Raw genomic sequence first — 14,911 nt, 5'->3', positions numbered from 1 at the left:
TTTTAAAAGGCTATTTAATGGCAAAAAAGACAATCACATAAAAAAGAAAGGAACAGAAAAAAAGTATATTTTGTCCAAGTGTATTGTCCAAGAATAGGACCATTGTTTATGTATTATATGAATTGAGGAGCCAATAAATGAATAGGTAGTGTGTTTTTTTTTTCCTTTATCTTGATAACATATAAATGAATGAAATAAGTTTAGTTTAAGAAGAAAAAAATAAAACTGGCACTTTTGTTGAACTTTATAATCTATACAGTGCATTTTTCATATATTGCTCCATTAACTAAAGAAGAACCGTACTGAATAAACAAGAAAAATAAAATGTGTAGCCTCAGTGGTGAATCCACTCAGATAAAAGCTGTACATTTTACTATTTTGCAGGTAGTACTTTAAGAGAGTATTTTCTAAATACAGAGAGGGTGCCATAAAAATGTATACACATTTTAATGAAGGCAAAAACTATTAAAATTGTAATACTCAATGTATACTGATAACAAAAAATGAATACAAGTCACGTTTGACTTCTGCATTTACAAGAAGTGCTCAAAGTGGCTACCATCAGTGTAATTTTAATATAGTTTTTTCCTTTCTTAAAATGCATATACATTTTTTGGTACCCTCTGCATACATAAATCTTAAACTAAAGCTTATTTAAATTCAATTAAGAAACAGAGTTTAGATATGTTACCAAAAGTATTTTAATTTTTTTCTTCAAATTTTAAATAAATGTTAGGACCTTTATCATGTTAACAAAAGAATTTTGAGTTAATATGGGAATTAATGTCATGAGAGAACATAAATATTATTAAACTTTAAAAATTATATATAAATATAAATAGGTGTATTTAATTTACTAAAATAATGCTCTAGTAATTGTCAAAATATAATTTTGACCAAGAAGTCTCAGAATTATAATATAATTAAGTTAGAGGAAACCTATAGCTAACCAATATTTATACGTCATCTAAATAGTCAAGCTTGAATAACAGTGATAAAACAAGCTTGAAATAAAAATGTGAGAAATAAGCAAAAGATTCTCAGCTTTCCATTAAGGAACAGGGCATAGATATTGATTCCTAGAATTTGAATATAATCCTTCCTGTCTTTCCCCAAGATGTAATGATATTTTAATCACCATGAACTATTTCCCAGTTCCAAAAAAACTAATTTACAAATGACGTTTTGAAACACCCTTTAGAAAATTCACTCTTAGATGCCCATCAAATGCATCATGACAACCTATATTTTGTGAATTATACTTTCATTTGAATTAAAAATTTTGTTTCTTTATTGTAAATTCTGTGGGGTTTTATACATGTGACTGTATTTTTTTACTGTGACAAAATTCATACAACATAAATTCACCACTTTAACCATTTTAAAGCGCACGATTCTCTGTCTTTTTACTATATTCACAATGCTGTGCAACCATCACCATTATCTAATTCCAGAATATTATTATCATGCACAATCTCCCCACCCCCAAAAACCCCTATATTTTTGTCACATCACACAAATAGAATCATACAAAGTGTTGCCTTTGTGTTTGGTTTCTTTCACTTAGTGCACTGCACTTAAAGGTTCCAGTTCTCCCCACTATCCCAAAGTAGAGTGTTCCTACAATACAAAATCTTTTGTAAGTTAAAATGGTTGTAAAACAAAGAAACAGTTACTATGTATTTAAAAGTGAAAATCCTCTTCAGATCTTTTCTGGTTAGAAAAAGCAGGTACTAATGTAGGTCTTTCGTAACGTGAACTTTGTAAAGCATGGATTCCTGTGCTATGTTGAAGCATGTATCAGTACTTCATTCCTTTTCGTAGTAAAAAAAAATATTACATTTTATGGATATACCACATTTTGTTTATCCTGACGTAAATTTGAGTTGTTTCCATATTTTGGCTATTATGAAAACTGCTGCTATGAACATTCAAGTGTACATATTTCTATACAAATATATTCTTTGGATATATCTAAGATGAGAATTGCTATGTCATATGGTAACTCTATTTTTAACAATTTGAATACTCGCCAAACAGATTTTCATAGGGCTGTACTAGCTTATATTCCTACTGGCAATGTATGAGGATTTCAATTTCTCCATAATTTTGCGGACACTTGTTATTTTCTAGTTTGTTTTTATTATTATTATTATTATTATTATTATTATTATTATTATTGCCATCCTAGTAGATATGAATGGTTTTGATTGTCATTTGATTAGTCATTTGCTAATGACAAATGATGTTGTAAATCTTTCCATGCGTTCACTGGCCATTTGTGTATCTTCTATGAAGAAATGTCTATTCAAATTTTTTGATCATTTTTTAATTGGGTGTTTGTCTTGTTATGGAGATCCTCTAGAGAGTGTGTGTGTGTGTGTGTGTGTGTGTGTGTGTGTGTACACACTTGTGTGCATGCTATAATATGCTTGAAGCCTGTACCGTTTCTGATATATTTCTTTTTTGGTAAATATTTTGCTAACACTTTCGATACTGTGATTATTGTTAACATGTTATGCTGTGTCCCTTGCAGGTTGCCTTAGAGAGAAAAATGTACATTTTCATTGTTGCACAGCATTCAAATTTATTACAAAACTGAAACAGGAGAACTGCAATAAATATTGAGATGAAATTGATCAGAGGTATCCCTACATTACAACACATTAAAGTAATAGCTTGAACATGTACCGTGGCTTGGCAGAAACTCTCACTACTTCAGAGACCCGGTTGCATGTTAAAAAAGAAATGAAGCTGGTCCCCATTCCCAAATCCTTCTTTGTGGAATGTAAGGCACCACTCTAAGTTGGCAGAATACCTTTTACTTTCTCTTGTTGATAGATGTAGATGTAGACTATTTTGTATATACCTCCCAATACATGAACATATGTAGATGCATAAATTCTGGGATAATATATCCGAATAGACTATGATTATTTTAACCGGATGTTAGACCTGTGATAAAATGGAAGGAGGAAGGGGTAAAAAAAGGTTTCTTTTACATAGGACTTCCATAGAACTTTAGAGATACTGCCTGAGATGGGCTTTTCATTTCAGGTTTCTATAGGAGTAAAAAATACATTCAGTCATCATTTATAAATGCCCAGAGAAGATAGCAACCAATAAAATTGATATTCACATCATTTTTAGTGGTTAATTGGTTATAGTTATATTGGCATATTCTTAGTGGGGTGACTACTAGGAACAAATAAATAAAGAGCCAAAATCTCTCTATGTGTGACTGCCATTTCCATGAACTGAGGCTCAATGATGATCTTCGTCTGAGACAATTTAAGGATTACTAATTCATATTCAGATGAATCACCATCAAGCCACCTTGGTCCTTTTCCAGTCTCAAGTTCCATTTTTAATATTTTGACATCTGAAGTTTACACATGATGCAATCCCCACTTTACAATATAGTTTAGAAACTGGAACATTACCTTATTACTCTATTCCCATCCCAATAACCTTTCTAAGGTAGGGCCCAGTCTCTCTAATACTGACACCTTGACTTGTCCAGTTAATCATCTATAGTTGGAGATTTTGGAATGGAACACCAGAAGGTCTCCTATATCCTGCGTGGGACTCATAGCATTTTCTATTCTAGATTTAAACAGAATCCCCGTACGTGAACTGCCTACATATCTGCTTAATTCCCAACTTGCACTCAATTGTGAAATTCTTTCTGCTGTGTTCTACTTACCTTCATAGGAGGACACTCATTTACTTATTTTGTAACTCAGCTGCTTATCTGGATTTGTCCCTACTACCTATCACCATAAACATTCCTATCATTCTGACTGCTATGTCAACTCTCAGATTAGTTCAAAACAACACTGCGGCAGTGGAGAGGACCAAGCATGCATGACTAGATCTGACCTGTCCTCCAGTACAAGACAGATACCAAGGAAGTGATGCCTGGAAGAGTAGGTAGTAGGTCAGAGAAAGACATAGTCTCAGTCACATTTCAGCTACTATTGGAGCCTCAAGTACAAGAGCACAGTGACAGATTCTGGGCTGAGCGGTGCTGAGAAATCCGGGCAAGTAGCCAGACAGGCAGGCAGGCAGCTGTGAGCTGGGAGATCAATTCACAGTTAATACATATCTGTAATGGAACAAAAGTCTGGCATCCAAAAAGATTGACAACTTAAGTGCTGGGCAGCCAGGTTCAAACAGCTGGTTTAATCCTTGGGATAAGAGATCAGGACAGATGCTTAGCACAAAATATTGGATCTCCTAGAAAGCAAAGGAGGGTTGTGACTTGAGGCAATTATGAAATACAAGGCTAATTCCAGAGGCACTGATGTTTGGCTTGGCTAATAGGGCAGAGGACTTGCAGAACAGTGGATACTAACCGTTGCCCTCTGACTAGTGTATTAGTCTCACCAAGAAGTAGTTTAATTTTAATAACCTCAACAGAGAAGATGGGGTCATTTTAGGCTGTGTTTTCCATCACCGTAATAATCATATAAGAACTAAGGTGGCACTGATCCTAAAAGTGGAAGTCATTTTGTTCATCAAACACCTTTTTATATGCTAGGATGGAGGAAATGTATATGGGGACTAATACATTAGATTTTCGCTCATGGCTTGTCTTTCTAGCACCTGCTCTACTGCATAAATCATTCCGGAGGGCCCCTAAAAAGTCTATTCCCTGTGAATCCTGTCATGTTTGGTTGAGTCACATAATATACAATGCCATGAGAGTTAAACTAGGTACATTTTAGGAATGTACCATTAGGAAAGTTCTGATTTCCACATGATATTCAAGGAAAATTTAATTATTTTTACATAATTCTGTAATTAAAAAAAAAAATCAGTAAGTATACTTGACAATGTTTAGAAAATAGAAAGCTCAAACTAATGGGTCCTAAAAATGCTACATGAAAAATGAAACACTTTTAGTTTATGTCACATCTCTTTGGGTGTCTGCTGCATCGTAAATGAGCTAGCTTCCTTTGTGATTTCACTGTCTCTTTATTCCAAAAATTCAACACACACTTGTCAGATTAATCAAAAAGGTCCCGTGGAGTAATGGAAAGATTTAAAGCCAGATAGATTTGGATTTGAGTCATGGCTCCAAAATTCTTGGCTGAATATCCCTGGGTATATTTTTAACCTCTTTGTGGCTCAGTTTTCTAATACCTAAAATTGGAATAATGATATGGAACATCCAACAGCATCTTGCAAAATGTCTGGTACCCAATAAATCCCTGGTCCTTTCTTTCATCCTAAACATGACTTCAAACATATCATCATTCAACAGTTTTCTGTTGTCTTTGGATTAAAGCACAAAATCCTCCTCTTGCCATCATGGGTGTGTCAGAAGATAATCCAAATCTACCTACCAATAATTGTTTTCTATGGCTTCCTTATTTACATTTCAATATCCAGCCATCCAGTTCCCAAGATATCTCATGATTTTATAGCCCTTCCTTTGCTGATAATGTTCTTTTTTGACCAGAATTCCCTTTATTGTCAAATGAAGTTCAAGCATAATATATGCCATAGCTTACCTGCCATTCTGTCCACCTTCAGGACCTCCTTCAACCACAGTAGATAACAACTCACTCTACTTATTCTCCATGGAACTCCCCATAATAACTTTCTTAGAATCCACGCATGATTTATGCACTGAATATTATTAACACTATTAATTAAAGTTTGCAAATGTCAAGTGATTTAGAGTTTGCAAAGTGTTTTCTCTTGTCATTTAATTTAAAATTCACAATCACCTGTGACTTTATCAAACTTCCTCTCCATTTAACACATGAAGAAATCAAGGTTAAAGTAATCACTGATTAAAAATCAGACAGCTAAAAGGAGTTGAAGTAGTGACCAAACTCTTGCATATCATTCAAACCTGTTCTCTTTACTTGGAACAAACATAAGTTTCCATTACAGCCTAGGCATCAACTTTGGAGTCCATGACTTTAATTCAGTTCACGGAATTTTATTGCCTATTTTTCTAGTACATGGAAATACTCTATTTCTTTTTTACCAACTTAAATTAACAGATAAAAACATATCTTCTCTATATACAAGAAATATAACCAAAAATTTATATGGATATTATTTGAAGTTTTTAATGCATTTTATTTTATTTTTGTTCGGGGTCATGTTTCTCTTTGATAATGGAATTAGAATATATGTATGTACATGTGCTGTTCTTTTTGAAAACTTTAAAATATGTCCAAATTTTACATAATATATATTTCATACAGTTATAAGAATGCATCTTCAATAAACATTAAAATTGTTTATGCTGCATTGTAAGGGAAAAGCATATAGAAAAGACAGGACTATTGAACGAACACTAAAAAAAATAATTCTGCAAATAGTACATTCTCACTGTGCCTCATGAGAAAACCTTTTTTGTTTGTTCCAAAGTAAACATATTTTTAAAGTCAAGGCCAGTAGTTTTACTGTCCAAATAGTACTCATATCTGCCATGAGAAGATGATCATATCCCACTATTAACACTAAGACTGTCTAACTTATAAAAAACATTTGTCATTTTTATAAATGACAAGTTTTGGAAGAATGGACTGTAGGTTAATAATCTAGTCCTTTATTTGCCAAAGTAGACAGTGCCATGAGTCCTTGTTTCAGTGAGGATTTCCAGGGAGAAATGAAGGCTCTGACACTGTGAAAGAGGCCGCCAACGTCTTAAATCCTTAAATCTTAATATTACATCTTTGGAAAAGTCATCTTTGGTTCTCTCAACACAGTGCTTACAAAAATTTCCTTCAAAATGCAGGCTTGCCCCTAGTTTTTTCCCCTTATCACAAAGGATATTCATGGCATAGAAATATTTCCCTGTGTCCAGCCAAAGCATGTTTTCAGTGGCTGTTTTAATTCTGCAGTAAATAGGGTTCTGTAGCTATTACTGTTTCAGAGAATAATTTTCAAATTTAAATATTGAGCTAGCAATATAAAATAATATTGAATGTCAACTATAAATTAAAAACTATACAGTCACGGGATAGAAAGCACAGCATAGAGAACACAGTCAATGGTATTGTAATAGCTATCTATGAAGTCAGATGGGTAGCAGATTTGTGATAGCACAGGGTTATCACTCTGTGAGGGAGTAAATGTCTAATCACTATGCTGTTTTGTACACCTAAAACTTATGACATTCATTAATTCATTAATTAATATTGAGCTAGCATTAATGTGCATATAACATATCAGTATCCGGTACTAAGTTAAATTTGATCATTAAAGTTTTCCTTAGAAAGATAGTATTTAAGATTAGCAAAAAAGCTTTATTTTTGTCTAACCCAAACTGTTCGGTGTCTAACCCAAACTGTTTGGTGTCTAACCCAGGGGTACTCAAACCTGGATCCATTTTAGGATTCTCTGGGTAGGCATGATGAAGATTGCATTACTGTGGGTGCAATCCAGGTTGGGGATTGTTAAAAAGCTCCTCGACTGATTAATATGTAGCTAAGGTTGAAGTTTTCACTTCTCTAATCCTTAAAGAGAGGCACAAAGAAATGGAGAGTTAATCATATTTTTTTTTCTGCTACATCGTGTGTGTGTGTGTGTGTGTGTGTGTGTGTGTGTGTGTGTGTGTGTGTGTGGTGGTTGTTTGAGGGGCTTATTAGGAAAAGAAATCTGATTAGAACATTTTATTCAAAAATATATTTACCCAGAACTCAGGTCACAATAGCAAAAAACCAGTATTTTGGAAATTCAGCAGATCAAGAAACTGATATAGCTATTAATGCAATTCCCCAGGTGATATTAAAATATGTTCTATTTAAATTTTAGTCAGCAGCAGAAAGAAACACCTTCAGCACTATAGAACATTTGGAGAACTAGTCACCAAGAGTCAGAAATTCTTATCTACTTGTGTGAAAATTATAATAAAAGTACAAAGGGATTATAAGAGAAATATAGAACTCTTGTTAAAAATAATAAGAGTCATCTTGTAGCAATTTATATGCTCACTGAAATCCATACAGCTGGATTTTTAAATATTTTAAAAAGAATAGTCTAATGATAGAGTCATATTAGAAAGTTCGGGGGGGAACCTCTTACGCTGTTCTGATGCAAGCTTCCTCTCTACACGTTCCTGTTATGCTCTGGGGATCATAGTTAATTTGAAAAGATGATGGTCATACTATGTTAGAGAAATGTGCATAGCAATACACATTGCACTGACTGTTTCTATTTATCTGGAAAGACAACCGTTTAATTGCAGAATAACTGCTGGTTTTGACTATGAAAAAAATTTTCCTTTTTCCTTTTGATATTATTTGCTAATAACCCTCTTAAACAAGCATTCCTTAAAATGCTTTCCTGCATTTGCTGTTACTGTTATGACTTTTTGATGTGCACATCTAGTCCAATAATTACAAATACTTATTCGGAAGAGTGATTGTTTAGATAGACAAAATATCTGATAACTTTCTTAGCAAACCTATGCCTGCCAGACACTGTCCTAGGAACTAATTTACATTTTATACAGGTTTGATTGTGTAGAAAATATATTAAGAAAACATACACTTGCTCTGGGGCACTAATCTATCTAATAACTAAAAATGGATATTGGAAACATAATTTTAATTAAAAAATAAAATCGGTGACTAAAATGATGGGTGTGATGCAGTGGTATACTGGTAAATGTTTAAAGGTTGAGGGTGCAGAGTGCTGACTAGTAGTGTTTGCTGAAGGACCAATTGTAAACATTCTCATCATGGTCATTTCAAGCCTCCAGCATGACATCATGAATGTGGAGTTGGGAAGAGATGCTAACATTTGACTCACAGAAGCAGTAATTAATGAATTAATCAACATAGAATTTTATGTACCTTAGGGAGAATGTACAGGTCTTACAAAAAAAATAAAGAGCAGAAACAAAATTCCCCAGTTGTGACTGACAATCATTCTTTCAAATACTTGAGAGTATTAACTTTAGAACAAATACTGTTCCAAGTACTTGGAATATATCATTGCACACAAGAGAAAATATTTTTGAGCATGTGTTTTGTAATCTAGTGAAAAAAAAATAAACATAATAAATAAATGTAGTATATTAGAAGATTTCAACTGCTATGGAAATATATAGTATAAGGTAAAGGGGATTATTAGCTTGCAGGCCAGTTTGCAATTTTAAATAGTAAGGTTAAAGTAGACTTCTATAAAAAAGTGACATTTGGGCAAAACTTTGAATCTGATTTACATTTTAAAAGAAGCACTCTGTTCATATAAATCTGATGAAATCTGAATAAACTCTGTGGATTATGCCAGTGTCTATGTTCTGGTTTCAATAGCGTTTTATAAACTGTAGTTATGCAAGATGTAACCATCTGTAACTGGTACATGGGGCCTCCCTGGTCATATTTTTTTTTAAATAAATTCCTGTAAATATCATTATTTCAAAAGAGTTTTAAAAGGAATATTTGGACTATTGTATTGAAAATAGACTGTAGAAGACAAGGGTAAAAGCAGGGAAATAATTATGGAATTATTACATTAATTCAGTCTAGAGATTTGATGACTTTTCATGATGGAGTTAGTGTTAGAGCATAAAAGACGGATCATTTTGAAACTGAAGCCAAATGTTTTCCCAATGGATTAGATACAGGCTGTGAATGTGAAGAGTCAAGAATGATCCCAAAATTTTATGTTTGAGCAATTAGAGAGATGAAGTTGCCACAAGAGGAACAGGGAACACTGCAGATGGAGCAAGTTTGGAATGGAGAGTTCTCAGTTTTCGTTTTAGGCATTTTATATTTGAGAAATCTATTAGACGTCCAAGTGTAGCCTGAGGAGAGCAATTATATATGAGTATGGAATTTAGGAGAGGCTCTGGGTTAAAGAATTCAATTTGAGTGTTATTGGTATAAATGATGTTTAAAGTCATAGAACTATGTAATATCACATGGAGAGTGAACTTAGAAAAGATACCAAGCACTGAAAGACCAGAGGCAGTTATTTGGAAATTCAGATGCTGGGAAAAGAGGAGGAATCTGCAAGGAGACAAAGGATGAGTATCTGGCATAAAAGAAAGAAAACCAGGAGAGCAGAGTGTCATGTAAGCTGAGGAGCAGAACTTGACTGTTGGAGTTAGCAAGAAGAAAGTCATTCACATGCCTGTTTAAAACTGTTTCACTTCAGTAGTTGGGACAAAAGCCCAATGAGAGTGAGATAGATAAGATAGGAGGAATGGGAAGCAGCAAATACAGGCAACTCATTCAAAAAGATTTACTGCAACAGAAGCAAGGAATTTGAGTAGTAGCTGGACGGAACAAAGTGGATTTAAGTTGTTTTTGTTTGTTTGTTTGTTTGTTTTATGAGGAGAGAAAAGAAAACCAGCATGCTAATAAATGATCCAGTGGAACAAGAACATTTAAAATGTAGAAAGAAGAAGAGGAAGCCATAGAGTGGTGTCCTTAAGTGAGTGAGGAAGAATGTGGTCTCATTCACAGCAGGCATGGCTTAGGATGGGGACACCGACATTTCCCCTAACTGAGAAGACACAGCGTATGGGTTCATATGCTGGGGGGAGGTAGATGTCCATTTGGTATATGTAAGGTTCTGGTGCCATTACTTTAGTCACTGAAGGAGGAAGAAAGTGCATCAGTTGAGAAAAGAGGATAAGGGAAGATTTGACATTTGAGAAAAGTACTGAGAATATTGAAAAATGATCCAGGAGATAGGAAAAGTTCAGTGACAAGGGAGGTGTGGTATGATTACCAGGCCACATTGAAGGCCAGTCAGTTATTAACTAGGTTATAAAGAAAGTTAAAATTCATTAGGGTTATGGTTTGTCCATCCAAGTGCTATGGAGAGGGGGGAATGGAAATTGAGGAAGGAAACAAGGAGAAGATTTTAATGACTTTTCATGGAAGACTACACTTAAGTTTTGGATCATTACTTCACTTTAGAAATAGTCCACTGTGTGACTTTGCCGGGCATTCTCTTTAGTTTGAGAGAGAACAATTTCTAGTAGTTATTGAGTTTTTCGGAGTTTTGTGCCCTCTACTCAAATGTCAACTTCCTCTATACCAGCCATAAGTGGATGTGCAAAGAGAGATTTATAATTCAGGTTGCCTTCTCGGTGTGTACCTCAGTAGTTCTTGCCTTTCTTTATTCTTTTTTTTTTTTGTGTGTTTTTTTTTTTTTATTAATTTTATTGGGGTGACAATTGTTAGTAAATTTACATAGATTTCAGGTGTACAATTCTGTATTACATCGTCTATAAATCCCATTGTGTGTTCACCACCCAGAGTCAGTTCTCCTTCCATCACCATATATTTGATCCCCTTTACCCTCATCACCCACCCCCCACCCCCTTACCCTCTGGTAACCACTAAATTATTGTCTGTGTCTATGAGTTTTTGTTTCTCATTTGTTTGTCTTGTTCTTTTTGGTTTATATACCACATATCAGTGAAATCATAGGGTTCTCTGCTTTTTCTGTCTGACTTGTTTCACTTAGCATTATTCTCTCGAGATCCATCCATGTTGTCACAAATGTTCCTATATCATCTTTCCTTAACGCCGAATAGTATTCCATTGTGTATATGTACCACAACTTCTTTATCCATTCATCTATCGAAGGACATTTTGGTTGTTTCCATGTCTTGGCCACCGTAAACAAAGCTGCAATGAACATTGGCGTACACGTGTCTCTATAGAGAAATGCTTTTATATTTTTGGGGTAGATACCCAGGAGAGCGATTGCTGGGTCATATGGTAATTCTATTCGTAATTTCTTGAGGAACCTCCACACTGCCTTCCATAGCAGCTGCACCAGTCTGCATTCCCACCAACAGTGTATGAGAGTTCCTTTTTCTCCACAGCCTCTCCAACACTTTCTTTATTCTTTGTTTTCTTTTTCCTTCATTTTTCTCTCCATTTTTTTAAGTGGTTAATTATACTTGGACATATTTCGTCCTGGTTAATTGTCTTTTCAGCCTTCTTTCTTGTCCACAAAATGAAAAAAAAAATAGAGAACCTGAGATCAGCTCTATGTGGAGCCGGCATTATCAGTGGTGAAAAAAGGTGACTTCTCTAGAAACACATTCGGAGCCTCATGTCCCCACTCCCCCGCCCCTGCTTCTCCCTTCCTGTTTGATGATGCTGCACATCCCTACTCACTCAATTCATTTTGGAGAAGTTGAAAAATAACAGGGAGATAATTCTAGAGAATCTCTGCTCCTTGATGATACTTTCCAACTTGTGTATTTGAAGTTACATACTTTTTTTTCTGCTCCTTTGACTTAAAGTCTGCTTACTTATTCTCTACATATTTTCCTTTATTTTAAAAAGTGATTTAAGGTCATTTATTAGATTTGGTGGAGAGAGGCTTTGCAAATTGCATTCATTATATTTCCCCGGAAAGATAGGCTAGATTTTAAAATATTTATAGTTGCAAGAAATGATGATTTCATTCAATGTTTGTTCAAGTAGTTTATCCACAAATACCACGTGGGTTCTCCAAACCAATGAACCCATTTTCAACTCAGTAACAGAGTTTGAGATTAACGAGTGCTGCTTAACTCCCATTCACTACTTGTGCTAACATTACTGCTATTGGTAAATGGGGAAAATAAAAATATCTTCCTTGTACTTCTGCTGGGATTAGTACCTGGCACATAATAAATATTCATTGACTCTGAGCCCTTACCATTATCTGTGCTGTCATATTTACACTGAGGTCTGGGAATTTTTTTCCATGATCTAATTTTACATTATTCTCAGTTGTCCTTATTTTCTTTTGCATTTTCACGAGATACTTTAAGTTTCCTATGTGAACCAATAACCAGAATATAATGCAAAATGTGTTGAAGTTAAATTATCAATTGTAATTTTTTTTGTTATGGGAAACATACTTTCATAAACAGTAGAATTAAGAGCAGTCATGAATTTCAATCAAAATATAACAAAATGCAACTCTGAGTTATAATTTTGAATCTGTACATTATTAAACATTTTTAAGCCCACACCAATTCAAAAGATGAAAGTTTCATTCTTTAAAGTTTTCATGTGGATTGCAAAACACTTACTGGGAAATCAGACATTCTAGCAACAATAGTGTACTTTCTAGTTGCAACACTAATAACATCCTGTTTTAAGACAACACGAAATGACCAAAGTTTCCAATTCATTTCTGACCATAACATTTTCAGCCTCCTGTACATTTACCAACAAACACAGTATTAGGCAACCTGGGAAAACCAAAATCTATTTTGTTGGCATACACAATTCAAAGAATATAACTTGCGTACATACAATTTAAAACACACACACACACACAGAACATAAAACCCCAAAATAATGTCCTCAAGTTTTAATTTCAAAACAGACTCAGGGGGCATGTGCCATATTTGCTTTGTGGCTTTAGTATCTACTCATTTTTACCATGCCTCTGAAGACTATGAAAGCTTTAATGTGAAAAGGAGGGCTATAACTGTACATGGAATTAGATGTAGTTGAGAGTTTTTCTTCCAGGCCTTGGGTCTTAGATGGCCTATAGGGTATTTTCTCATACTATTCATAGTATTATGAATATTAGTAGAAGGGCCCTATCCTAGTATCAGAGGGATCTCCATTTTATCCCTCTAATACTGAGAAAATTAGAAGAAACAATATTTCAGAACTATTCCAGCCACAACATTTTATGATTATGCAAGAATATTTTCAGGGAATTTAGAAAGATACTCAGTCCCACACCCCCTAAATATTGACCTCCTAATATTCTCATCTCTAAATTTTATTTCCCTTAATTCTTATCCAACTTTTGAACAGAAATTTCAAGTGGGGGAACATGGAAATTCATACTCCCACTACCAGATAAACTGAAAAAAGGGGGAGAGCAGCGAACATTTCAGTTCATAAAGGAATATGTTTTTCTGACTTGTCAAATTCTCCAGTGATATTAGAACCTCTAGTAAGTCTAGTATAGATATTATATTTGAGAAATATATTTAGCATTATACTTATTCTGAAAAGATACCTGCTTTGATCAAGCTCCTTTTAAGCTAAAATTGGAGATTTCAAATAGAGACCTTTATCTATAATGTGACAATTTTTATAATTTTTAAAAAATGATTGGGCCGACAAAACACTAAGTGTATGGATATTGTGACTTAGTTCTTGTGAATATCCCTGTCATGCAGTGTTCAGCAAGGAAATCTATGTTTGTTTGTTTGTTTTTTATTACATGGATCTCTCTCACAGTCTACGTTATCACATTGGAATATTTGCTATAACTATATCCAACAGACTTTGCCATAATTTGCTATCATATATATACATATATATATATATATATATATATATATATATATATATATATATATATATATATTTTAAACCGCTAAAATGTTAGCTAAATGTTCTGGCCATCCTGAGTGGGAGGATTTTTTACACCTCACCTGTATTTCAGCCATTCATCAAATAGAATAAAAGCTAGCCACACATTCTTTAAATCTTTTAAAAAAACTAAAAAAGAAGTAAATGATTAAGGGTGATGATTTTGTAAAAATGTAATTACAAAGCCAGTCTGAGATGGTTTGAGAGGTTTAAGGCCTGTGCAACATTGAACAATTTAAAAATCAACACCGTAAAGATTTATATTTTTTTTAATTTTTTTTTAATTTATTAGTTTCAGGTGTACAAGACGAGGTAATACTTAGACGTTCATCATTTATATCCCTCACACTGTGAACCCCTCTCCCCACATCCACTATCCCTCCTACCTCACACTGAGCCATCACATTATATATATAAAATTATAGTTGGCATTCATTAATGTTTAGCTTCTGGTGTACAATGCCATGATCAGGCATCCACAGTATCCCTGAACACCGTAAAGATTTCAATGTGAGAGGCTGCCTGCAGCAGCCTCCCCAGTGAATTGCAGGAACCCATTAATTAATGAGCTTTCA

At 34.1% G+C, this 14,911-nt stretch overlaps 1 protein-coding gene across 7 annotated transcripts in view; it reads right to left on the bottom strand.

The window, feature by feature from the left end:
* The window catches only part of DGKB (diacylglycerol kinase beta), a 416,933-nt gene that overhangs the window by 226,517 nt on the left and 175,505 nt on the right, over positions 1 to 14,911 (bottom strand). The gene's annotated exons all lie outside the window — the stretch shown is intronic.

The sequence above is a fragment of the Rhinolophus hipposideros genome (assembly GCF_964194185.1).
Source record: "Rhinolophus hipposideros genome assembly, chromosome: 18".
NCBI lineage: Eukaryota > Metazoa > Chordata > Mammalia > Chiroptera > Rhinolophidae > Rhinolophus > Rhinolophus hipposideros.
This window is presented reverse-complemented; position numbering and strand designations above follow the sequence as displayed.